We start from the raw sequence: 25,672 nt of genomic DNA, 5'->3' as shown, positions 1-25,672 counted from the left end.
ACTGAAGAAAAATTTATGTCAAGTCTCTTCTCAAAAAAGCAAAGCCCACATGCGACTGAATGTAAGAATAAATTCTAGTTGATAAATTCAGGTAAAACTTTGCTTCTTTAATCCTTAAAAAATGTAAAGACAGAAATTACTTCATGCTTTTGCTTTCATTTAAAAATGGCATCAGTTGACTTTTGAAGCCAACTGGTTATCTTCACCTGGCAGAAAAGGTCAAGGTTCATCAGTTTCCCCAATGAGACTAAGTTCAATCAATAACTAGAAGAGGAAGAGAGATAAATTGTCATTCTCCCTCCGTCACACCTTCCTCCCCCAAACATTCCAACATTTCTTCTTCTTGAATAAATCGAACTCTGAACGTAAATAAGCCTCTCTGAGTCAACAGATGACAAGAAATAGTAAAAGTAGGAGGAAAAGAGAGGACCTCTGGCCTCCTGGCATCCGCTGTTATAAAAGAATAAGAGAGAATGGATGGAGACTCAAATGTGAGTGACAGTAGAATAAATGGAAAGGGAAGATAAATGGATTGAGACGTTAGAAAAGAAAAGAAAAAAGATAGGAAGTAGGATTTTCTGTGTTGGATAAGGGAATCAATATTGGGAACCAAAAGGGGAAAGGAACTATTTGGAACAAGAGATTAGAATGAAGCACAAGTTATTGAGGGTATTTAGAGATTATAGACATTGAGATTTTAAAAGTCCTACAGTAAAAGTGAAGATAAGAGTTTTATAAATTTTCTTAAATAATTTAATTGGTATTCGAAATGTTGGTCAGTGGGGTTAATTGCTGCACTTGTAAGATGTGGGAGATCCGTATCACTTCCAATGTCTCGGCTGACTACATCTGCAGAAAGTGCGCCCAATTGCAGCTCCTTACAGACCGCATGGATAGTTTGGAGTACCAGTTGGATGCACTTAGGAGCAGGAAGGTGGTGGAAAACATCATAGGTAGAATCTTTAGTGACGTGGTCACACCCAAGGTGCAGCCAGATAGATGGGTGACCGCTAGCAGTGGCAGACAGTCAGTGCAGCAATCCCCTGTGGTTGTCCCCTCTCTAACAAGTATCTCATATTGGATACTGTTAGGGGAGATGCCTATCAGGGAGTAACAGCAGCTGCAGCCAGGGCATTGGCACCCACGGCTGGCTCTGTTGTTAAGCATGGAGGGACGAAGAGCACGAGAGCAATAGTTATAGGAAACTTTATAGTGATGGGTACTTCTGTGAACATTAAAGAAACTCCAGAATAGGATGTTGCTTCCCTGGTGTCAAGGCACAGGATGTCACTGAATGGGCAGAAAGCATTCTGAAGAGAGAGGGTGAACAGCCAGAGGTCGTGGAACATATTGGTATTAACAACATAGGCAGGAAGAGTGATGAGGTCCTATAGCAGCAGTTTAGGAAGTTAGGTAGAAAGTTGAAAGGCAGGACTTCCAGAGTTGTAATCTCAGGATTACTCTCTATTCCATGTGCCAGTGAGGCTAGGAATAGGAAGATAGTGCAGCTCAACACGTGGCTAAACAGTTGGTGTAGGAGGGAGGATTTCAGATATCTAGGCCATTGGGGTCTCTTCAGGGGTAGGTGGGACCTGCACAAGAAGGAAGGGTTGCATCTAAACTGGAAAGGTATGAATATTCTGGCTGAGAGGTTTGCTAGTGTCACACGGGAAGATTTAAACTAGTTTGGCAGGGTGGGAGAACCAAAGCAAAAGTGAATTAACCAAAGGGGAACCAGAGAATAGGGCCAATAAGACTCAGAGAAACAACAGGAAGGGTTGGGTTGCTAATCAAAGAGGGTCTGGTGGACTGAAGTGCATTTGTTTCAATGCGAGAAGTGTAACAGGTAAGACAGATGAACTTAGAGCTTGGATTAGTACTAGGAACTATGATGTTGTTGCTATTACAAAGACTTGGTTAAGGGAAGGACAGGACTGGCAGCTTAACATTCCAGGATATAGGTGTTTCAGGTGGGATAGAGGGGGATATAAAAGGGGTGGGGGAGTTTCATTACTGGTTAAGGAAAATCTCACAGCTGTACTGTGGGGGGCACCTCGGAGCTCTCATACAGCAAGGCAGTATGGGTAGAGCTCAGAAATAGGAAGGGTGCAGTCATAATGTTAGGGATTTACTATAGGCCGCCCAATAGCCAACAAGAGATAGAAGAACAGATATATAGGCAGATTTTGGCAAGGTGTAAAAGTAACGGGGTTGTTGTGGTGGGAGATTTTAACTTTCCCTACATTGACTGGGACTCACTTAGTGCTAGGGGCGTGGATGGGGCAGAATTTGTAAGGAGCATCCAGGAAGCCTTCTTGAAGCAGTATGTAGAGAGTCCAACTAGGAAGGGGCCACACTTGAACTGGTATTGGGAAATGAAACTGGCCAAGTGGTCGATGTTTTAGTGGGGGAGCAGCTCGAGAACAGTGATCACAATTCAGTAAGCTTTAAGGCACTGATGGATAAGGAAAAGTATAGTCCTCAAGTGAAGGTGCTAAACTGGGGGAAGGTTAATTACAACAATATTAGGCAGAAACTGAAGAATATAAATGGGGGGCAGATGTACAATGGCAAATCAGCATCTGGCATGTGGGAGGCTTTCAAGTGTAAGTTGGTAAGGATTCAAGACCGTCACATTCATGTAAGGATGAAGGATAAGTATGGCAAGTTCTGGGAATCTTGGATAACGAGAGATATTGTGAGCCTAGTCAGAGATAAAAAGGAAGCATTTGATAAGGTAGGAGGCTGGGAACATAAGAAGCAAGTGTGGAATACAAGAGAAGTAAAAAGAAACTTAAGCAAGGAGTAAGGAGGATGAAAAGGGGTCACGAAAAATCATTGCCCAGCAGGATTAAGGAAAATCCAAAGACTTTTTATGCATATATAAAGAGAAAGAGGGTAGCTAGGGAGAGAGTTGGCCCACTCAAGGATAGGGGAGGGAATCTATGCATGGAGCCAAAGGAATTGGGCAAGGCATTAAATGAGTACTTTGTATCACTATTCACCAAAGAAAAGGACTTGGTGAATAATAAGTCTGGGGAAGGCTATGTAGATAGTTTGAATCATGTTGAGGTCAAAAAGGAGGAGGTATTGGGGTTCTAGAGAAACCTTAAGGTGGACAAGTCCCTAGGGCCTGATGGGTTATACCCCAAAATACTGAGAGAGGCAAGGGAGGAAATTGCTGGGGCCTTGAAAGAAATCTTTGTATCCTCATTGGCTTCCAGGGAGATCCCAGAGGATTAGAGAATACCCAATAATCTTGTTCCTTTGTTTAAGGAGGGTAGCAAGATTAATCCAGTTAATTACAGGCTGGTGAGCCTTACGTCAGTGGTAGCGAAATTATTGGAGAGAATTCTTCAAGACAGGGTTTACTGCCACTTGGGAATAAACGGATGTATTAGTGAGAGACAACATGGTTTTGTGAAGGGGAGGTCATGCCTCACTAACTTGATTGAGTTTTTTGAGGAAGTGACAATGATGATTGATGAGGGTAGGGCAGTGGATGTTGTCTACATGGACTTCAGTAAGTCTTTGACAAGGTCCCTCATGGCAGATTGGTACAGAAGGTAAAGTTGCATGGGATCAGAGGTGAGCTGGCAAGTTGGATACAGAACTGGCTCAGCCAGAGAAGACAGAGGGTAGCAGTGGAAGGGTGTGTTTCTGAATGAAGGACTGTGACAAGTGGTGTTCCTTAGAGGTCAATGCCGGGGCTTTTGCTATTCGTAATATATAGAAATGAATTGGAAGAAAATGTAACTGGTTTGATTAGTAAGTTTGTAGATGACACAACGGTCGATGGATCTGTGAATAGCGATGAGGACCATCAGAGGATACAGCAGGATACAGATCAGTTGGAGTCATGGGGCAGAGAAATGGCAGACAGAGTTTAATCTGAACAAATGTGAGGTAATGCATTTTGGAAGGTCTAATAAAGATAGGAAATATACAGTAAATGGCAGAACTCTTAAGAGTATTGATAGGCAGAGGGATCTGGGTGTACAGGCACACAGGTCACTGAAAGCGGCAATGCAGGTGGAGAAGTAAGCCAAGAATACATACAGCATGCTTGCCTTCATTGGCTGGGGAACTGGCAAGTCATGTTGCAGCTTTATAGAACCTTAGTTAGGCCACACTTGGAATATAGTGTTCAATTCTAATCACCACACTACCAGAAGGATGTGGAAGCTTTAGAGAGGGTACAGAAAAGATTTACCAGGATGTTGCCTGGTATGGAAGGCATTGGCTATGAGGAGAAACTTGATTTGTTGTCACTGGAACGACAGAGGTTGAGGGGCAACCTGATAGAAATCTGTAAGATTATGAGAGGCATGGACAGAGTAGATAGTCAGAAGCTTTTTCCCAAGGTGGAAGAGTCAATTACTAGGGTGCACAGTTTAAGGTGCGAGGTGCAAGGTTTAGAGGAGATGTACGAGGCATGTTTTTTTACACAAAGGGTGGTGGGTGCCTGGAGCTCGCTGCTGGGGGAGGTGGTGGAAGCAGATATGATAATCAGTTTTAAGAGGTGTCTGGACAAATACATGAATAGGATGGGAATGGAGGGATATGGTCCCCAAAAGGGTAGGGGGTTTTAGTTCAGTGGGACAGCATGGTCGGTGCAGGCTTGAAGGGCCTGTTTCTGCGCTGTAATTTTCTTTGTTATTTGATCTACATTTTCAAAGTGAATTCACCATATCCATTCTGGGAGCAGGAACAGCTGAGCAGAAACAGACCTGGGGGTAAGCTGCACATTCAGAGTGGCGTTTGAAAAGGGAATCGAAGAGTGATATCACAGGAAAACTGTAAAATTTACTGGTTGTTAAAAAACTGCTGTTAGGGATTGTCTTTAAATAGCTCTAAGTTAAAAGAAGCAAATTATAAAAAATAAATTAGTAAATGTCATTGATTAAGGAGTTAGAATTCTGGTCACATTGTTCACCAAGCTGGGTCAGCCCAGATGCCACATTTTCTAACTGCTATTTCAGCAACTCAGAACATTTCCTTCTGAGCTGCTGTGTGATGGGAAAGTCTAACTACAGAGCCCTGCTCCAGCTAATTTTGATCTTGTGCCAGTCATGTGATACATTACTTCAGTAATTTTGCTGTATTACAGCAATGAACAGGCTATTGTGGTAGTAAACAAGAGAAATTGAATCCTGGATCCCAAACTACCTATGAGCAATTTCAAGAGTGGCTTATCAGCTTAAAATAAACTGGTTAATTCTTTTGTTAAAGTGAAAAAGGAATTCTGTAAGAACACATTGGACATTGTAAACCAACAAAGGTGGACAATATCAGAAGCTGGATGGAGAAAGAATTGGCAGCAGTGTCCAGGATTGCAGTGAACAGAGATGCCCACAGCTCCTTGTGAACGATGGCTAATTGTGGATGGATCAACATTAATATTACAAACTCATTCTCCCGTTAGCTACTGTAAAGTTATACAAGATAACAGCACCACTTAGTGTACAACATGCAACATTACAACAACTGCACAGAAGCTTGCTGACAGTGGCTGATTTTATGTGTATGTGTGTGTGCGCGTGTGTGTGTCTGATTGCGAGCTCAACAATAGGGTAACTCTTCATGATTGCATCCTGTTTCTCACTCTCTCAACTCAACCATAATGTTTTCCATTTTATACCGGTCAACGCATGACGTGTGAAATTAGACTATTTAATGAAACTTCTGCGTAAAATTTTATACAGAATTTACACCTGGTCAATGCAATGGTGAAGAACATAAGAACATAAGAAATAGGAGCAGGAGTAGGCCATCTAGCCCTTTGAGCCTGCCCTACCATTCAATAAGATCATGGCTGATTTGAAGTGGATCAGTTCCACTTTCCTGCTTTCTCCCCATAACCCTTAATTCCCCTGTCTATCAAAAACCTATCTACCCGTGACTTAAATATATTTAGCGAGGTAGCCTCCACCACTTCAACGGGCAGAGAATTCCAGAGATTCACCACCCTTTGAGTGAAGAAGTTCCTCCTCAACTCCAATCTAAACATCCCCCCCTTAACTTGAGGCTGTGCCCTCTAGTCCTGCTATCCTTTCTAAGCAGGAAGAATCTCTCTACTTCTACCCTATCCATCCCTTTCATTATCTTATACATCTCTATAAGATCCCCCCTCATCCTTCTAAACTCCAACGAGTACAGACCCAGTCTATTTAGTCTCTCTTCATAGTCTAACCCCCTCATCTCCGGTATCAGCCCAGTGAACCTCCTCTGCACTCCCTCCAAGGCCAATAAATCCTTGCGCAAGTGTGGCGACCAAAACTGCACACAGTACTCCAGCTGCGGCCTCACCAGTACCCTGTACAGTTGCAGCAAGACCTCCCTACTTTTATATTCTATCCCCCTTGCTATAAAGGCCGACATTCCATTTGCCTTCTTGATCACCTGCTGCACCTGCAGACTGGGTTTTTGCGACTCATGCACAAGGACCCCCAGGTCCCTCTGCACTGTAGCACGCTGCAGCTTTTCGCCCTTTAAATAGTAATCCCTCCTACTATTATTTCTGCTAAAGTGGATAACCTCACACTTGCTAACATTATACTCCATCTGCCAGGTCCTCGCCCACTCGCTCAGCCTATCCAGATCCCTCTGCAGACTTTCCACACCCTCCGTGCAGTTTGTTTTTCCACTCATCTTCGTGTCATCAGCAAATTTTGTCACCCTGCACACAGCCCCCTCCTCCAGCTCATCTATATAAATGGTAAATAGCTGAGGCCCCAGCACCGATCCCTGCGGCACTCCACTAGTCACCAACCGCCAACCAGAATAGCACCCATTGATACCAGTGGGTATCGATTGATAACCATTGATACCAATGGGTAATCAAGAGTGGGTGCTTCAGACAGCAACAGGTCCATTTTTACTCTGGGGTAGGTCTTGCCTTTTAATGACAATTCACAACATCATATAGCTTTGGAAAACCCAATTATATGGCTTTCATCAAATTTGATAAGGGTTTTGACATTTACGGAAATCATAGAAATCCTACAGCACAGAAAGAGGCCATTCAGCCCATCGAGTCTGCACCAACCACAATCTCACCCAGATCCTAACCCCATATATTTACCCACTAATTCCTCTAACCTATGCATCTCAGGACACTAAGGGGCAATTTAGTATGGCCAATCAACCTAGCCCGCACATTTTGGACTGTGGGAGGAAACCAGGGCACCCGGAGGAAACCCACGCAGACACGGGGAGAACGTGCAAACTCCACACAGACAGTGACCCAAGCCGGGAACCAAACCCAGGTCCCTGGAGCTGTGAGGCAGCAGTGCTAACCACTGCGGTACCGTGCCGCCCCCACCTTATGTCTCTTATAAAGAAGTATCCATTACACTGTTGGGTGCTTTCTGCCTTTCTTCCTCTTGTTTTTATGACTTTAAGAACCTAAGCTTACTGTACTGGATAATTCCCAGATCCCCAAGAGCTGAAGTTCCTCTCCCCACTGGTATTGAAGATCGCAAGTTTCCAGAATCCTTTTTGTGAATACTTTGGCAACATAGAATTGCAGAACGATAGAGATTGTGGAGCTCTTTGAACGAGTTATCCATTTTTGAAAACTCTTTCATGGGGTGTAAATCACCTGAAATACACAAATACTGAATGTAAGTGGCCTGTACAAAATTGAAGTTACAAACTGACACAGTCACCAGCTGATGGCATTAAATTCACATTTCCTGTGCTGGATATTTTAAACTTACTTCACACTCAGATACCCTTGACATTTCTCAATATCTGGTAAGTCAAAATACATTAGATTGGAGATTAACATAACCATGAACCATGCCAAAATAAGTCATATTTCACTGAATTTGTACAAAGAGCTTTTCCTCAGAGTTATCAATTATTTCCTTTCCTAGTGGCATGTTTGCTGATTGCTGGTATGCATAGTTTATTTTAGATATTATTTATACTGATACTTACACCAAACTGGTTTATTAATGCTATATATCAGATAGGTTACAGAGCAGGTATGTCTATCATGAGTATAAATTGTCCCACATTCTTTCCCAAGTGTTTAACACATGATTTCTGTTACCTCTGGTCAGTAAGGGGTATGCGAAGAGTCACATGAGTACAGTGGAGTGAGATGGAGACCACATGAGTAGTGAATTAGGTTCACAGGAGAAAGAGGTGTGATATACATGAGGATTATTCGAAGCTGGGAACAGGAACAGCTGAGTGAAAACAGACCCGAGGGTAAGCCACACATTCAGAGTGGCATTTGAAAAATAAATTGAAGAGTGATATCATCGTAAAACTAAAATTTACTGGTTGGTAAGAAACTGCTGTTAGCTACTGTCTTTAACTAGCTGTAACTTAAAAGAAGCAAATTATGTTGCATATTATTTTTAAAGAAGTAGCTACTTGGATTCAAGTAAGAAACATTAGAAGTAATGGGAAGTCAGGACTAGTAAACCAAAGTAAATTAAAATTAAAGAACACTAAAGTTAAGACAGAGCAGGGCAGCTCAGTCATGTGGAATGTGTGTCCTGCAATATGTGGGAAGCTGTGGATGCTCCTGCATGATCACATGTGGCAAATACTGTCACCAACTGCGGAAACTTAAGCTCTGGGTTTTGGAGTTTAAACAATGGCTGGAGTCTCTGTGACACAACTGCAAGGCAGAGGGCTATTTGGGCAGTATGTTCAGAGAGCTGACCAAACCGCAGGTGAGTCTGGAGGCAAAACGGGAATGGGTAGCCACGAGACAGTCCAAGCAAGAGGAACCAAGCAGGTAGTGTAGGAGTCTCCTGGGGTCATGCTTGCTAATTGGTTTTTTAATTTTGCATCCCAATGAGAGCATCAATTCCCCAAAAAAGTACAGTCACAGCCAAGTTTGTGTCACCATGAGCAGTTTGGTTGTACAGGAGTGAGGAGAGGAAGAGAACAAGCAATACATGATTTATTAGCTTCAGGAACAGATGTATGTTTCTGTGGCCATAAACATGACTCCAGGATGGTAGTGTGCCTCCCTGGGGTCAGGGCCAAGGATGTCTCTGGCCAGCTACAGGACAATGTTCTTGGGAGAGGTGAACAACTAGAGGTCATGGTCCACATTGGTACCAGTGACTTAGATAGGATGGGGATCAAACTTCATTACTTTCTCTCTTAGACCAGTTTGCCATTCTCTATTGTAATGCTATCTGTTTCTCCCACTATTTTGTGTATCTTAGTATCACCAAAAAATATTCTCTTGGTTCCCATACCCCTGCTAAGTTAATTTAAGATCCCCTTCCCCCACAGCACCAGTAAAATGCCCGCAAGGAATTCAGTCCCAGCTCTGTTCAACTGCAACTGATCCCACTTATACAGACACAATCTCCCCGAACCTAAAGCTCTCTCTTCTGCAACATCTTTCCAGCCACACATTCATCTGCCCTATCCTGCTATTTCTGTACTCACTTGCACGTGACACTGGGGACTCTATTTTACCATTTTGATTCCAAGTGCTGGGTAGACTTAAAACTGGGAGTGTTTCAGATCCGACTTGTAAACCTGTTCTCAGTTACCCACATTCGCCCTGTGCCTGCAAGAATAACAGCGATTCCGAATCACACAGCACAAGCCTGTGGATGGGGCTTCAAGTGCCCAAAACCCTGCAGCTCCAATCGGCACCTCCAAATGTGCATGTGCAGAAAAAAAAAGGATAGTCTACTGTTCCCCTATCACACCCTTCCCGGGTTGGATTATGCCTCCCACTGGCCCTCACAGACATTGCCCCACTTCCACAACATTTCTGACCCCCTTATCCACCTCCCCCCCCATCACCCAGACCAATTATGGCCCCCTCCATCCCTTCCCACTGATCTCAGGCAGAGTGGCAGCGGACCCCTCTTCCACACCACCCCCCCCACCCCACCCCCACTGATCTGGGGCAGAGAAATCCACTCTGCTCCCTCCACCCTATGATATCAGGCAGAGTGATCCCCTCTTCCCCCTCCACCTTGGATCCTCCTGCACAAGGCCCCCATCCATTCCAGACTCCGATGGCTGTGTGACATCTCTCGCTCTCTCCCCTGCCCCCAATAATTGAGGCACTGATCCATCCACCCCCCCATCACCACACTCAATGCTAACAAGGAAACTGTATGTAACTTGCTGGAATGTTCGGCCAAACTGCCTGCGGCTGATCTGCCCTAACAAGGGGCAGCTCCATTAAAAACTCAAGAATGGACAGGAAGGCATTCCTGCACAAAATGTGCACATGATCAGCCCCCTCCTCCCCCCCGATTTTCTGAGGGCAGCCTGGGGAGGCTGCTGGATGCAGCAGAGACACCCTCTTCCCCCCAGGGGGAGGCAGACCCAGAGGATCTGATGAAAATGCAGCCTGGGAGGAAGTCGCCACCTCAGCCAGTGCTGGGTCATTGCACTCCCCCCACTACTCCCAACCCCCTCCTCACCACCCCCCCAACCCCCCCCAAAACCAGGAAGCAGTGCCGGAAAAAGGTCAATGACCTCATCCGGGCAGTGAGGGTGAGTGCTGAGTCCCATCTTGCATCTTCCCCCAAATCTCCCCCAGATTCTCCCATCCCCAGCACCCTGCACGTTACCAGCCCCTGACCCCCAAGCACCTCCTTCCTATCCCCCTCAAGAGCCCCATTGCGTTTGCCCTCTAAGGGCCACCAGGAGTCACGCCATCATTCCTTTCAATGGCTCCTTCCGTCTCCACAGGAAAAGACTGACCATAACACCAGGGATGGGTCAAAAACAGGGGGTGGTGAGCCAGAGCTCCGGGTCCTCACTCACTTTGAGGAGGGAACACTGGAGTTCTCCAGGGAAGGGGAGATGTGGGCTGTCAGAGACAGCATGGTCGGGCTATAGTCAAGGAGTGAGCACTTGTCAATCCCCTACTCACTTTGAGGCAACTTCTCGGAGGCATGAGCTTTGGGTCCAAGGGGCAAGGTTTAAAGGAGATGTATGAGGCACTTTATTTGCACAGGCAGAACAGTGGGTGCCTGGAACTTGCTGCCAAGGGAGCTCACGGAGACAGATACAGTAGTGACCTTTAAGGGGCTTCTTTACATCTACATGAATGGGATGGGAATATAGGCACATTGTCCCCGGAATATGGTCACTACAGGCTAGGAGGGTCGAAGGGCCTGTTCCTGTGATGTAATTTTCTTTGTGCTTTGTTCAATGTTCAATGAAAAGATGTGAATGTGTGTTTGGCATCACAGATTCCTCTCCCTCCCTTGCACATAACCTTCTGTCCTGTGTTGCAGGGACAGAAGTGAACGCACTGGGACAATTTGGACTCTAGGCCCCGACTGCAGCTCCTACCCATCCTGTTCAAGACAGTTCAGACAAGTCCAGGAAGGATAGCCTGTAGTGACCATATTCCGGGGACAAAGTGCCTGTATTCCCATCCCATTCATGTAGATGTAAAGAAGCCCCTTAAAGGTCACTACTGTATCTGTCTCTGCGAGCTCCCTTGGCAGTGGGTTCCAGGCACCCAATATTCTGTCTGCGCAAATAAAGTGCCTTGTACATCTCCTTTAAACCAAACTCATGTCCCCGAGAAGGGACCTCAGAGGATGACACTGTTTTGGCATCAGCTTCCACCTCACAACTCACTATGCCAGATACTGACATGTCGTTGTGTCCAATTAGTGGTGAGGCTTCTGGATCACTCTCTGGTGAGCGTGACACATCCGCTGATATACACTGGGTGAAGAAGGGAACATCCGAGGCCTCTGGCATGTAGGGCCTACCGGAGACTAGGATTCAGCTGGCCCCAGGCTACATGCTGGGCCTCTGAGATCACTTCTCCCTCAGCTGCTGGAGATGCAGCAACAGAGCCAGGGAATGCAGGAGGGGCTGACGGTCACACTGGACCAACTGCAAGGCTGCTGGAGGAGTCCCAAAGCTTTCAGGCGGACCAGCTATTGCCTATCTTGCGTGTTCCCAGGCCAACACTGCAAGGATAGCATCTGCCGAAGAAAGCCTGGGGCAAGGGATCCTCACCATGAGTGGCAGGTTCCAAACAATGGCCAACTCACAGCGGGCCACCTCTGAGGAACTGAACAGCCTTCGCAAGATTCTGTGGCCTATGGCTGAGAGGCTTGAGAACATGCAAGAGACCCAGCGGGACAGCGCTGAAACACAGCAGGCTATGGCAGCAGCCCATGAGAATGTGGCCCTGTCACAGAGGGTCATGGCTGAAGGATTGCAGAGCGTGGCCCAGTTTCAGAGGGCACTTGTGGCCATTGATAGCTGACCCTCAATTCAGATGCATATTGCAGAGGGCTCAACCACCATGGGTAGATCGTAGGTGGTCCTCCAGGATTGGCAGAATGCTAGAGCTGCTGGAGCTCACTGCAGAAACACTACTGTGTCATGAAGTGACCCAGGGGCCCTCAGAAACCCCAAGGGAGGAGGAAGAGTTTGACCCTATGCCAGGCCTTCCAGCCAGAAGACTATGGCTGTGGCTACACCTTCTGATTTCCTCCTTGACACTGGGGCATTTCAAGGGCAGCGGAATGAAGACGGTGTCATGGAAACATCCCAGACACCTAGAAGCTGGCCAGGACCCTCAAAGTCCAGGGCCTCCAGAGGATACAAGTCACATGCAACGGGGTGAGGTAGGCAGCTGGCCCCCTCTACTTCCAATGTACATTCTGGGGAGTCTCTGAGACATAGTGATAGGCCACGCAAGTAGCACATTGTAGTTGTACTGAGATGGCATGTGTGAAGGGTTGCACTGGTTTGATGTTTAAGCACCTGAACATTTTCTGTTCACAAGTTTTTATGTTAGAACTTATTATTTAAATAGCTTTATTGCAATCGTTAAATCTTTTCTCATCACCCACCTGTAACTAATTTGTCTCAGATTTGTCTTGAATAGGAATCCTCTTCCATTGATAATCACCAGAGGAATGCTTCATGTTGATGTCAATTGGAGAGGCCCCTCAATGCTGTATCACCGAGAAAAGGTAACTATTGGTTCCCTAGCACCCACGAGCAATTCCCTTCTGTCCCCACCCCAGGGCCTGTTTGGGGTTTCAAATCCCTTATCCACTATACAGACATGGGCCTAGTTGTCAGCATGCATGCAGAGCACAGATAGGGGTCAGACTAGTTTGCACCAGGGCATCTTCATAATGATGCTTAGTGAGTCATCAGCACCCTCCTGTCTGTAAAAAACTCACTAACACGGAGTACCAAGGCCCACCACTCTGGTGTGAGAGTTTTGTAGGAGATAGAAGGACTTCGGGGTGGGGGGGATGGAACCCACAGACACAAACCCCTAGCCACTGAACCGCCTGGTGATCAGGGCCTGCCTAGCCACCGCCGCATACCTCATACGAGCTACCAGCCCTCCAGAGCCTGGGTGGTGTTCCTTGGCGTACTTCTCCTCTTTTTCTTCCTCCTCCTGCTGGTCAGCCTCCTCCAGTGACGCCCGGCTGGTCGGCTTCCACATCCTCCTCTCTGCAGAACCAGATTGTGCAAGACACAGCACACCATCACAATGCAGGAAAAGATCAGGGGGTTGATTTGTAGGGCCCTGTTGGAGTGGTCCAGGCACCGGAATCTCATTTTGAGGAACCCAATGCACCTCTCCACTATCATGCGGGTGGCTACATGGGCCTCATTATAGCAGGTCTCCGCCTCACACGCAGGTCTCTGCACAGGCGTCATCAGCCATGTCTGAAACAGGGAACCCATATCACCCATGAGCCATCCCCATAGCCTGGGCTCTTCCTCAAATGCGCCTGGGATGTCAGAGCTCCTGACAATGAAGCTGTCGTACACGCTGCCTGGGTGTATAATGCTCATATTATGGTCACGTACCAGTTGAACATTCAAGGAGTGGAACCCCCTTCTGTTGATGAATCTTCATGGATCCTGTGGCAGGGCCTTAAGGGCGATGTGTGTGCCGTCAATGGCCCCCTGGATATTAGGCTCCCCCGCAGTGTCTGTGAACCCTGCAGCCTGGGCTTCCTGATGGGCCTGGTCCAGGTTAAATTTGATGTACTGCCCAGCCCGGGCGTACAGGCCTTCTGGGACCTGCTTGCCACAGGTGTGCACAGGTGATTGGGAAATGCCCCAGACATCTCCGCTAGGAGTCTGGAAAGAGCCAGTCGCATAAAAGTTCAGAATGTATCCTACATCTGTTCAAATGACATTCGTGCGTGGAACAACCGGGGTCTCTGCTCCCTCCTTCTTCTGCACCCCCCTCTGGGTGAATGGCAGCCACCTCCTGCCATTAGACCAATAGAGGGGTGGTTGTCTCCCTCTACTCTTGCAAGTGGTAAGACCCGGGTCTCTTGTGCCTTCAATTCTTCCTCCTGCTCCTCCTCCTCCTCAGCTCCAGTAGCAACCAAAAGAACAGTAAGATCAATCGCAAAAGCTATCTTGTCAGTCTGAAGGGAGGGAGGGGTTGGAGATGGAGAGAAACACATGCAGAGGTTAAGGAATGCTGCTGGCCCCTAGCCCATCAACAGTCACTGTTCATACTGCACATTCCCTCAGCCACATGCTCCCCAGAATCACAAATCCTTGCAAAACTGAGAGGCTGTAGCAGTGTAATTTGCAAGGGTTTTGTGCACATCCTTCAGCTGGAAGAATGCGGAGTGCAACACTAGGACCCAGCTGCATCCACGAGCATCCTGAGGTCATATGCTGAGACCCAGGTTCATGCCGTAAATTGGACATCAGAGACCCTGCAGAGCAACAGCCCCTCCTTCCCTCCACACACTCGCAGAGGCCTCACCAGCTCGAGAAAAAAAATGGCTGCAAAGAAAGAACACCCGAAAGCATTAGAAAACCATCAGAAGCTATATACTTACCTCCTCACTAACCCTCACTGACGGAGTGCCCAAATCGGACTTTTATGGAGCATGTGTGCTTCGCACCGATTTCGGGTTGGTGAACGTGGTGATAAAGGGGGAAGGGCTGGTAAAGTTGGGCATGCAGCCCATTAAATAAATTGAAATGCATGTAAGTGCATCTAAATGGACGTCGCACCTGTTTTGGGTGCGGTCCCGATTGCATCCATTTTTGGGCTTTGGTAAAGGGGAACTGGCACAGACAAGGGCACAGATCACGCTACTCACTTCATGCCTGGCTTTACCATGTTTTTGCACCCAGATGCAATTGGATGGTAAAATCGGACCTTGGGAATCATCCTGAGATTACTATTTTTGAGTCTGATTCAGGGTTACTGTGCATGTGTTTGAATGCACAGAGTAAATAAGGTCAGTAAGTTACAAGCACAGATTGCATTGTGGAATTATGATGGTATGGTGGTAACCGAAACCTAGCTCAAGGAAGGGCAGGATCAGGCGTTAAATATTCCTGGATATAAGGTGTTCAGAAAAGATAGGCCAAGAAGATCAGGAAATGGGGTGGTGGTATTGGCCAATGAGAGCATTGCCAGAGAAAAACAATGTTCCAGTGGATTCAAGGACACAATTAAATTGACTAGAGCTAAGGAACAAAAAGGGTGCAATTGCATTGCTCAATGTCACCTTCAGATCACCAAATAGTGGGAAGGACGCACAGCAATAATTCTGAAAGGCAGTTGTAGAAAAGTATAAATATTATATAGTTACAAAGACCAATGTGCTGGATCCAAGTGCCATGTGCAAGATTCATTACTGCTGCTTCAGTGTTGCCAATGCCTACCAGGCTGTCTAAAGGGAGTTTCTTAAGGATTCTGTGCCAACAGGACTTTCATGACCCAAGTGAGAGAGGGTTTCTAGATGCCTTGTTAATAATAAAAACTGTAATATTGGACATCATCTCACATTTGTGCAGCAAATAATACAAGTGTTTGCATCTACATGAGGCAATTTTTTGGTGTTTCCACTATTTCAACTGAAATTTACCTTTTTATTTGAAATTAGATTGATTTTAGTTGCTTTGCTCCTGTAAAAGTTTTGGAAAGTGAGATATTGTCCTATGGTTTTCTTCCCACTGATGTCATAGCAATTCTTTTCTTTCAATAAGTTATCATTCTCTACGCAGATCTTACTATTGTGTAAATAGACTCTCACTGAGCTAATCCATTATTGAGTTTTGGAGCTCAGCCAAGTGTACATAATGAGGCCATCTGAAGAATGATTTGGCCAGCAGTTTTGGTTGATACAATTACAGATTTGAATGGTTATTTTTGATCATGAACATTTTAAAACTTGCAATTGTTATATATGTACATAGTGCATATTGGGTGAGTGGGCATGAATGTCATTCTGGCTTGAGGACAGGAAAGAAGTGTGGGACAATGGAAGGCATGGGCTGAATGGGTGGGCAGTGCACGGGTGAGATCTTCTAAACAAAACGACCAAAAGAATCCAGAGTATGGTTCATGACCCCTCAGGTGGGATAGGGATATAATGGTACAAGATGCATACCTACGATGGAATTGGCAAGTTTAAGATTGCAGGGTTTAGGCTCACTATCCATACTGGCCGGAATGTGTAGGGGAATTCCCGAATCTTCACTTTTTTCAGATTTGGATATGGATGTGATTGTGACCTGACCCATATGTCACCTTCTACCTCATGAGGTGAAAATGTTTTTATTTACTCCTTTAACTCCTTTCAAAATCTTAAACCCTCCACAAAATCACCTCTTAACCTTCAATGGAAAACAAACTCAATTCCTCATAGCCTAACTCTTGGAATCATACTAGTATTCTGATGAATCTGAGCTGTACTCTTCCCAAGGCCAAATTATCCATTCTAAGATACGCATAGTGGTTAGCACTGCTGCCTCACAGCACCAGGGACCGGGGTTCAAATCCCGGCTTGGGTCACTGTCTGTGTGGAGTTTGCATGTCTCCCCATATCTGCATGGGCTTCTTCCGGGTGCTCCAGTTTCCTCCCCCAGTCCGAAAGATGTGCACGCTAGGTGCAACAGCTATGCTGAATTCTCCCTCAGTGTACCTGTACAGGAATCGGAGTGTGGCGACTGGGGGATTTTCATAGTAACTTCATTGTAGTGTAAATGTAAGCCTACTTATGACACTAATAGAATAACAGAAAAACTACAGCACAAACAGGCCCTACGGCCTACAAGTTGGGCCGATCTTATCTCTACCTAAATAAACTTTTAAAAAACTTTAAACTTGAAAAGATACCAGACTCAAAATTGAGCTCAGTGCTCCGAATATGATCCAACCAGGAGCCACGCATAGCTTCAGTAAGAACTTCCTCTCCTTTATATTTGAACCCTTCTGCTGTAAAAGCTAACATTCCATGAGCCTTTCAGATTATGGAGGTGATTCTCCCAGTGGACATCAGCAGAGGCCATTTTGTGGGCTTCCTGCTTGGTATCACAGCCTTCACGCATCTGCCAGCCGAAGACTTCCAGTGATCAGCCCCATGCCAGGAGCTGGTTAGCGTATGGAAATATTCATTTCCATTTCATTAGTGAGTCTGGGACTGAAGTCCCTGGGCCTGCTAGCATCTCCTACCCATTCCCCCGCCACCCTGCCCAGGAATGGTTCACTCCAGTGGAGTTTACAATTGCTCCCCACTAACAGGGAGAAGGTGACTGACACCGCACACCGCCCCCACCCCACCGCTGCCCACTGCCCACTAGAGAGAACAGAGACCCCCACAGGAGGTAAGGGAGGCTGCTCATTTGGCAGTGTCATTATCATGAAAGAGATAGTGTTAGGCAAACTAATCGGGCTAAAAGTAGAAAAGTCTCCTGGCCCTGATGGAATGCATTCCAGGATACTAAAAGAGATGGCAGGGGAAATAGCAAATGCACTTGTGGTAATTTACCAAAATTCACTAGGCTCTGGGGTGGTTCCTGCAGATTGGAAAACAGCAAATGTGACACCACTGTTTAACAAAGTTAGTTTATAAAAGGTGGGTAACTATAGGCTGATTAGCTTAACTTCTGTAGTAGGGAAAATGCTTGAATCTTTAATCAAGGAAGAAATGGCGAAGCATCTGGATGTACATTGTCCCATTGGTAAGATGCAGCATGGGTTCATGAAGGGCAGTCAAGTTTGACTGATTTGGTGGAATTCTTTGAGAACATTACATGCGCAGTGGACAATGGGGAACGTGTGGATGTGATGATCTGGATTTTCAGAAGGCATTTGACAAGGTGCCGCACCAAAGACTGCTGCATAAGATAAAGGTGCATGGTGTTACGGGTAATATATTAGCATGGATAGAGGATTGGTTAACTAACAGAAAACAAAGAGTGGGGGGAAATGGTGTTTTTCTGATGGCGATCAGTGACTAGTGGTGTGCCTCACAGATCAGTGTTGGGACTGCAATTGTTTACGATTTACATAGATGATTTGGATTGAGAACCAATATAGTGTGTCAAAATTCGCAGATGGCACTAAGGTAAGTGGTAGAGCAAAGCGTGCACAGGACGCTGAAAGTCTGCAAAGGGATATAGATAGTCAAAGTGAGTGGGCAAGGGTCTGGTGGATGGAGTACAATGCTGGTAAATGTGAGGTTATCCATTTTGGTAGGAATAACAGCAAAATGGACTATTATTTAAATAATAAAAATATGCAGCATGCTGCTGTGCAGAGGGACCTAGGTGTCCTTGTGCAAGAATCGCAAGGAATTGATTTGTAGGCGCAGCAGGTAATTAAGGCGGCAAATGGAATTTTGTTCTTCATTGCTAGAGGGATGGAGTTTAAAAACAGTGAGGTTATGTTGTAGCTGTATACGGTGCTGATGATCACAGCAGGAGTACTGTGTACAGTTTTGGTCTCCTAACTTTGAGAAAGGTTATACTGGCACTCTAGGAAATGCAGAGGAGATTCACTAGGTTGATTCCAGAGTTGAGAGGGTTAGCTTATGAGAAGAGGCTGAGTAGACTGGGGCTATACTCATTGAAATTCAGAAGAATGAGGTGAGATCTTATAGAAACACATGAGATTATGAAGGGAATAGATAAGATAGAAGCAGGGAGGTTGTTTCCACTGGCAGGTAAAACTAGAACTAGGGGGCATAACCTCAAAACAAGGGGGACAGATTTAGGACTGAGTTGAGGAGGAACTTCTTCACACAAAGGATTGTGAATCTGTGTAATTCCCTGCACAGTGAAGCAGTTGAGGCTAACTCCTTGAATGTTTTTAAGGCAAGGATGGATACATTTTTGAACAGTAAAGGAATTAAGGGTTATGGTGAGTGGGCGGGTAAGTGGAGCTGAATCACGAAAAAATCAACTATAATCTTATTGAATGGTGGAGCAAGATCGAGAGGCCAGATGGCCTACTCCTGCTCCTAGCTCTTATGGCAGCCTACACCGCCCAAGGGGCAAACTGGCACTGCCCATTCAGTACTGGGCAATGCCAAGTGGGCAGAGCCAGAGGAAGTGGGGCCGACTGGGGAGGTAATCGATGAGGAGTCCTGCTGCCACTCTGCACTTGGATACCAGACAAAGGGAGAGAGCACGGTAATCAGGACTGGCCATCTGGGTGGGGGAGGTCAGGGAGATTGGGCCTGGCCGGGAGACTGGAAAAAGGGCTAGCCCAGGGAGGTCAACAATCAGGAGGGGTGGTGTTGGGGCGGGGTTGAAAGGCCAGCAGTATAGGGTTGTGGGGCTGGCCAGCGATCTGGAGGCAGGCAATGCGGGGCCAGTGCGCATGCACCAATCCCCACGCTGACAGATGGGCGTATGTGCAGTGGCCTGCTCAGCGCTATGCTGCCAGCCTCTCAGGCGGGTATAGGCCCTGCCCCGATTTCCAGAGTGACTCACACTAGGGTACTCTGTGATACACAGGGTCAGAAGTTTGCTCTGGAAATCACGCTGAGAAAGCCAGCGGGAGTTACTCCCATTTTCCCACAAACTGGGGGCTTAGAATTTTTTTGGGTGAATCTCCGTCTATATTTTTGGTGATTGTTGTATATGGGCACTTAAATCTTTTTGGGCCTTCACTGCTGAGCTTTTCACTATTTAAGTAATAGTCGGCCCTATTGTTACTAGTTCCAAAGTACAATGAACCTTGTGCTACATGGCACTGTACCAACTGGAATGCTTCAAAGCTGGAATTTCTGACAGCTTGATTTGAAAAAATTCCTCTCTGAAGGTCGGAAAGGAAGAGTCAACCAGCGGATATCTGAAACCCCAATGTCAAACTTCAAGTTCGATTGTGGTGGTGATCTGTTTGGCTCTGACTTTTTGCTGGAAATCCAAGGAACTGCTCAGTCAGAAGCAGCAGTTGCTGCTTGAAGCAACCGTCAGTGAAATTAACAGCTTGTTTCTTTTTTAAAAAGCTGGCCTGAAGGTTGTGGTGTTGGCTTCATCTACAATACTCGTGGTTTTGCTGTGATGCCCTGTAACAGTCCAGGTGCTTCCCCTCCTCTCTCAAAGACAGAGCAGCACATTGTCTTGTGTCAGGTACTTTTGATTAATATCACCCATTCTCAGAACATGCCAGTTAACAAAAGTTTGACTGTAGATTATCTCTCCACTACTCGTATTGAAATGTATGTCTTAGAATCCTACAGCACAGAAGGAGGCCCTTCAGCCCATCCAGTCTGCACCGACCACAATCCCACACCCAGGCCCTATCCCTATAACCCCACATATTTACCCTGTTAATCCCGAAACTAGGGTCAATTTAGCATGGCCAAATCAATCTAACCATCACAACTTTGGACTATAGGAGGAAACCGTCGCACCTGGAGGAAACCCAGAGTGATCCGAGGCCGGAATTGAACCGGGTTCCCAGACGCTGTGAGGCAGCAGTGCTAACCACTGTGTCACTGTGCTGCCCTGTCAGTTTCTTCCCTTCACATAATCATTAGCACAGATTTTCTGAATCTTGATTTAAGTAGGGACTTGAGGATTTTCTTTTAAAAGATACGCTATGATGAACAATGCAGAAAATTTGTTAATTAATAACTGAGTCAGAAGCATCATTTGACTCCCATAAGGTCTGAATCATAGCTTTAGAATTCTACTTTGAAGGTAACTACACAAAGTATTTCTCTCCAGCTCTATAACATTTAAACGCTGCCCTCCAACTCCATGCTTTTGACTTGCCAATTTTTATATACCCTCCTTTCATTGCCCTATCATTGCTAGCTGTGTCTTCAATCTTCTCAGCCACAGGCATTGGAATTCTTTTAATAATTCCATTTGTCCCTTTATCTGCCTCAGCTCTTACTATGCTTCTCAAGACCCATAACCTTGACCAAATCATTTTATCTTCCAGATATATAAAGTTATCCATAATTCTACCTGTGGTGTAATTAAAATTGGATACTGAGGCAGTGTGAAGGAAGCTCTTGAATTACACATTTCAAAATCAGAAAAAAAACTTATATAGGGACATTGCAGATTTGCACTGAAATTTCAAGCACTTTCCATTTCCAATGCTTCCAAATCATAAGAACATAAGAAATAGGAGCAGGAGTAGACCAACTAGCCCTTCGAGCCTGCCCCGCCATTCAATAAGATCATGGCTGATCTGTCGTGGCTCAGTTCCACAATCCCACCCTCTCCCCATAGCCCTTAATCCCCTCTCTTATCAAAAACCCCTCAACCCGCGTCTTAAAAATATTTAGCGAGGTAGCCTCCACCACGTCAACGGGCAGAGAATTCCAGAGATTCACCACCCTTTGAGTGAAGAAGTTCCTCCTCAACTCCATTCTAAACCGCCCCCCCTTTATCTTGAGGCTGTGCCCCCTAGTCCTACTATCCTTTCTGAGCGGGAAGAGTCTCTCCACCTCTATCCTATCCATCCCATTCATCATCTTATATGTCTCAATGAGATCTCCCCTCATTCTTCTAAACTCTAACGAGTACAAGCCTAATTTATTCAGCCTCTCCTCATAGATCAACCCCCTCAACTCCGGCATCAGCCTAGTAAACCTCCTCTGCACTCCCTCCAAGGCCAAAATATCCTTGTGTAAGTACGGCGCCCAAAACTGCACACAGTACTCCAGCTGCGGCCTCACCAATGCCCTATACAGCTGCAGCAAGACCTCCCTACTTTTATATTCAATCCCCCTCGCGATGAAGGCCAGCATCCCATTCGCCTTCCTGATCACCTGCTGCACCTGCAAGCTGGGTTTTTGCGACTCATGCACAAGGACCCCGAGGTCCCTCTGCACCGTCGCCTGCTGCAGTTTTTCTCCACGTAAGTAATAATCCTTCCTACCATTATTCCTACCAAAGTGGACCACCTCGCACTTGCCAACATTAAATTCCATTTGCCATTTCCTGGCCCATTCGCCCAGCCTATCTAGATCCTTCTGTAGACTCTCCCCACCCTCCGCGCAATTTGCCTTTCCACCAATTTTGATGTCATCAGCAAATTTCGACACCCTGCACTCGGTTCCCTCCTCCAGATCATCTATATAAATGGTAAATAGCTGAGGCCCCAGCACCGACCCCTGGGGCACTCCACTAGTCACCATCCGCCAATCTGAATAGCACCCATTGACCCCCACTCTCTGCCTCCTATTTGACATCACATTCATAGCACCAGGCTTGGTACCATGGTTCAATTTCCAAGCGGTTAGTAGTTGTCATTTCACCAAGGAGATAGAATTATCGTTATCTCCAAGAAGTGTGAAACATTAGCTGCTGCTGTCCATATAGAGCTAAGAAAATGACAAGAATATTCCTCACACCATATATTTTTCATTCCTCTTTATTTATATTACATCTTTAAACTAAAAAAGAGTTCTGTTTGACAGAATCATATCTGGACTACAAGTTGTATCTTTCAATCAAGTTGCTGTACAAGTGAACAACAAAAAAAGCAAACTTAAGTCACAGCAGTTTCTAGTGTTCCTGTTGAAGAGAATACATACAGTGTCGTAGGTTTTAAACATACAGGAGATCTGTGTGATCTAGCATAGGGGTCTTTGCCACGCATGAGAGTTTATGGACTATAATTTTTTAATGTTTTGATTCAGTATATGGCTTTGCCTATTTGCGAACAACAGGCTTCCCAAACAGGGTTTGGACAAATATAGTGCCCTTCAAAAAGTTGCTCCTTTAGCTCAGTGAGTAACAAACATGGATGTAAATCATTGATCAATTACACCATCAGTGCTCCCCAAATCCCTTAACAAAATTCTCAATACAAGATAATTCTGCAACTAACATGTTACATTGAAACAGGCTGCTTTCTAAACAATGCAGAACCTAATTAAACCGTCTGTAAATATCAAAGAATAAATATTAATTTAACAGTGACATAACATAAACATTTTATTTCATACTATTTTTGCATGTTTAAATACCTAACAGAAAACAACTGTGTAGAAATGGTATTTCCATTGCTGAGGAAGACTGATATGACCTAAACATTATTTGCTGTTATTTGCTTGAGCTAGGATAACATAGACCTGTACTGAGAAGTTGGAAATGTCTGAAATGTAAATCAAACTGAAAAATGCCAGTCTTCTTCTTAAACACAGAAGTGTAAGTTTCATTAATTTGTACATCAGAGGAAACACGCCATGATCTCATGCACTGCTTCAATTCCTGCCAGATTTTAGATTGAGGGAGATTAGGCACCTCTACATACATCTGGCTTGTTAGAATGCTGGGTGGCTGGGGAGTCTTCCTCACCTTTGGAGGGTAGCTAAGGTTGGTACAGTCTTTTCCCATTATGTTTTCCCTATACACTGTAATCCTACAATTCTATACTTCTGAATTTAAAAAATGACAATCTACAAGAAATCTCGTTCAGTAATTGGATCCTTTGCTGCCACATGATCACACCTTGTTTGCTCATTTAAATTGATTTGTGCATCTTATAAGAACTGGCACACTAGCAATGATTAGATGAACAAACAATTTTCACCCGAGTTTATAAAATGTAACGAAGTAACAACCGGTTCCTTTGTATTTTCCATTGCTCATTAACAATTTAGATATCAACATTTGTTAAAGATCATAAACCATTTGTTTGCAATACTTTTTCACTTGACTGTCTTCATATGGCTTAACGAACACTAATTGTAACAAAATATAAATGGTTAAAAATATATTGATATCTTACCTTTTGTTACTGAATATTCTCAACATATCTATAGAGAACTTTGAAAATAATGCAAATGGCCACTACAGTACTGATATTGTTGATATCCCATGCTTAAAACATATAATTATGTATGGAAGGAGATCATATACGCCTGACTGGACGTTGAAAGCAGGAAGGGATGCTATTACACAAACATGTCATAGAATGCATTAGATTACACTGCCTCAATAATTTTGATCTATTACTTTTTGCGATTCATTAGAAACATCTTGCTGTTGACTATTTGTTTTTGCTATTAGGCCCATTCTTTGTTGCTCTGAAGTACTGCCCTTGACTGGCTGCATTTGGTTGTAAACTGTCATATGGATTCCATAAGCTGTAGGTCCACAATATTAACTGGCCAGCCACTCTTAAATTTTACTCAACTATGTATTTATTGAAGTTTGCATCCTCAGGATGTAGTTAGCCAGGCATTTATTGCCTATTCCTAGTTGTCTGGCAAGAACATAATGGCTTTTCCCACTGAATTTCTGCAATTCTGGGGAATTAAAAGTCAATGATGTGGGGCAACAGTCACAAATGGGTAAGAATGGCAAGCTTCTTTCCCTAAAATGTTCTAATGAACCAGCTGATTTTTTTTTTACAACAGTTTGACAAATTCAGTAGTCTTTTTTTTAATGATTTAAAATGTTCAAAAGGTCATGGCGGCTTTTGAACATACATTCTCTTGATTATTAGATCTAGATCTCTAAATTACTAGTCCAGGAACATAACCAGCCTACCTACTCATTAATGTGAGCATTGTCAGCTCTTGGTTTTGCCATTAGGCTATACTGTCCAGTGTGAGGGGGGGGGGGAAAAAAAATCATACCATCCAATACCCCTCCATCCATTATCTATACAAGTCGATTTTTTTAATATCATCACTGGCATCAAGATCTATGAAACTTAGTGAGGTAGAGTTGGGAAAGAGCTTTGTCGCTAACTGGAAAACATATTTTAACCCTTTACAAAATTAGTGAATGCAGAAATATCCAAAAGAAATGTAATAGGTTCGGAAAAAGACATAACATTTAGAAGTGAAAATAAAGATCACTATAACAGAACATAAAGTTCCTTGTATAACCTTTATTTTATATCTGTTGAACATCTGGTCCCTGTTTCTACTGTACAATCTTTCATTTATATATGTTTTCTACTTAGATGAGGCTACTAAATAATGCTATAAAATCTTAGTGAACTAAATTCAGATGAAATCTCCACAGTTTCTATTGTTGCAATAATTATTTTCCTCCAAACACACCTATCTTTAATGCTGCTGTGAATTTATCTCAAAATTGGAACTCTGGACTTTAAAAAAAATAGAAAAAAAATTAAAATATTATCAAAACATTTGACACTAGTCTAATTTTTGATGAACATAGCTTCAAAATAATGTAAACAGAAATCATAAATTATTCAGTTAGGAAAAAAAACAACAGGTTGAAAAAACGGTTAATAAATATAAAACATTTGTAAATGTAATGCAAAAAACAGTATTTTTTGTATTACCATCAGCAGTATAATTAGCGCAAAACAAGTCAATATATTATCTTCCAATTCTAGCTTCTCTTAGTTTTGTCATTTTTTAAATGAAGTGTGTTAGTGCAGGGAAACAGTGCACTTCAGTTTCAAATGTCCATTGTTTTATTCAACACTGATGCTTACAGCACAGTT

At 44.5% G+C, this 25,672-nt stretch overlaps 1 long non-coding RNA gene across 2 annotated transcripts; it reads left to right on the top strand.

Moving 5' to 3' along the window:
• The first annotated feature begins 4,628 nt into the window (after positions 1-4,628).
• On the top strand, positions 4,629-24,808 carry LOC145342204 (uncharacterized). Of its 2 annotated transcripts, none has more exons than XR_013886520.1 (5): positions 4,629-4,736; positions 8,070-8,220; positions 12,869-12,956; positions 20,226-20,349; positions 22,659-24,808. It is a non-coding gene; the product is annotated as an uncharacterized LOC145342204 (long non-coding RNA). The 2 variants fall into 2 exon arrangements; XR_013886519.1 differs by having other exon boundaries at positions 12,854-12,956.
• Positions 24,809-25,672: the final 864 nt, after the last annotated feature.

This window comes from Carcharhinus amblyrhynchos, chromosome 4, assembly GCF_965287045.1.
Source record: "Carcharhinus amblyrhynchos chromosome 4, sCarAmb.v2.hapA, whole genome shotgun sequence".
Classification (NCBI taxonomy): domain Eukaryota; kingdom Metazoa; phylum Chordata; class Chondrichthyes; order Carcharhiniformes; family Carcharhinidae; genus Carcharhinus; species Carcharhinus amblyrhynchos.
The sequence above is the reverse complement of the archived record's forward strand: the minus strand, read 5'-3'. Positions and strand labels throughout refer to the sequence as shown.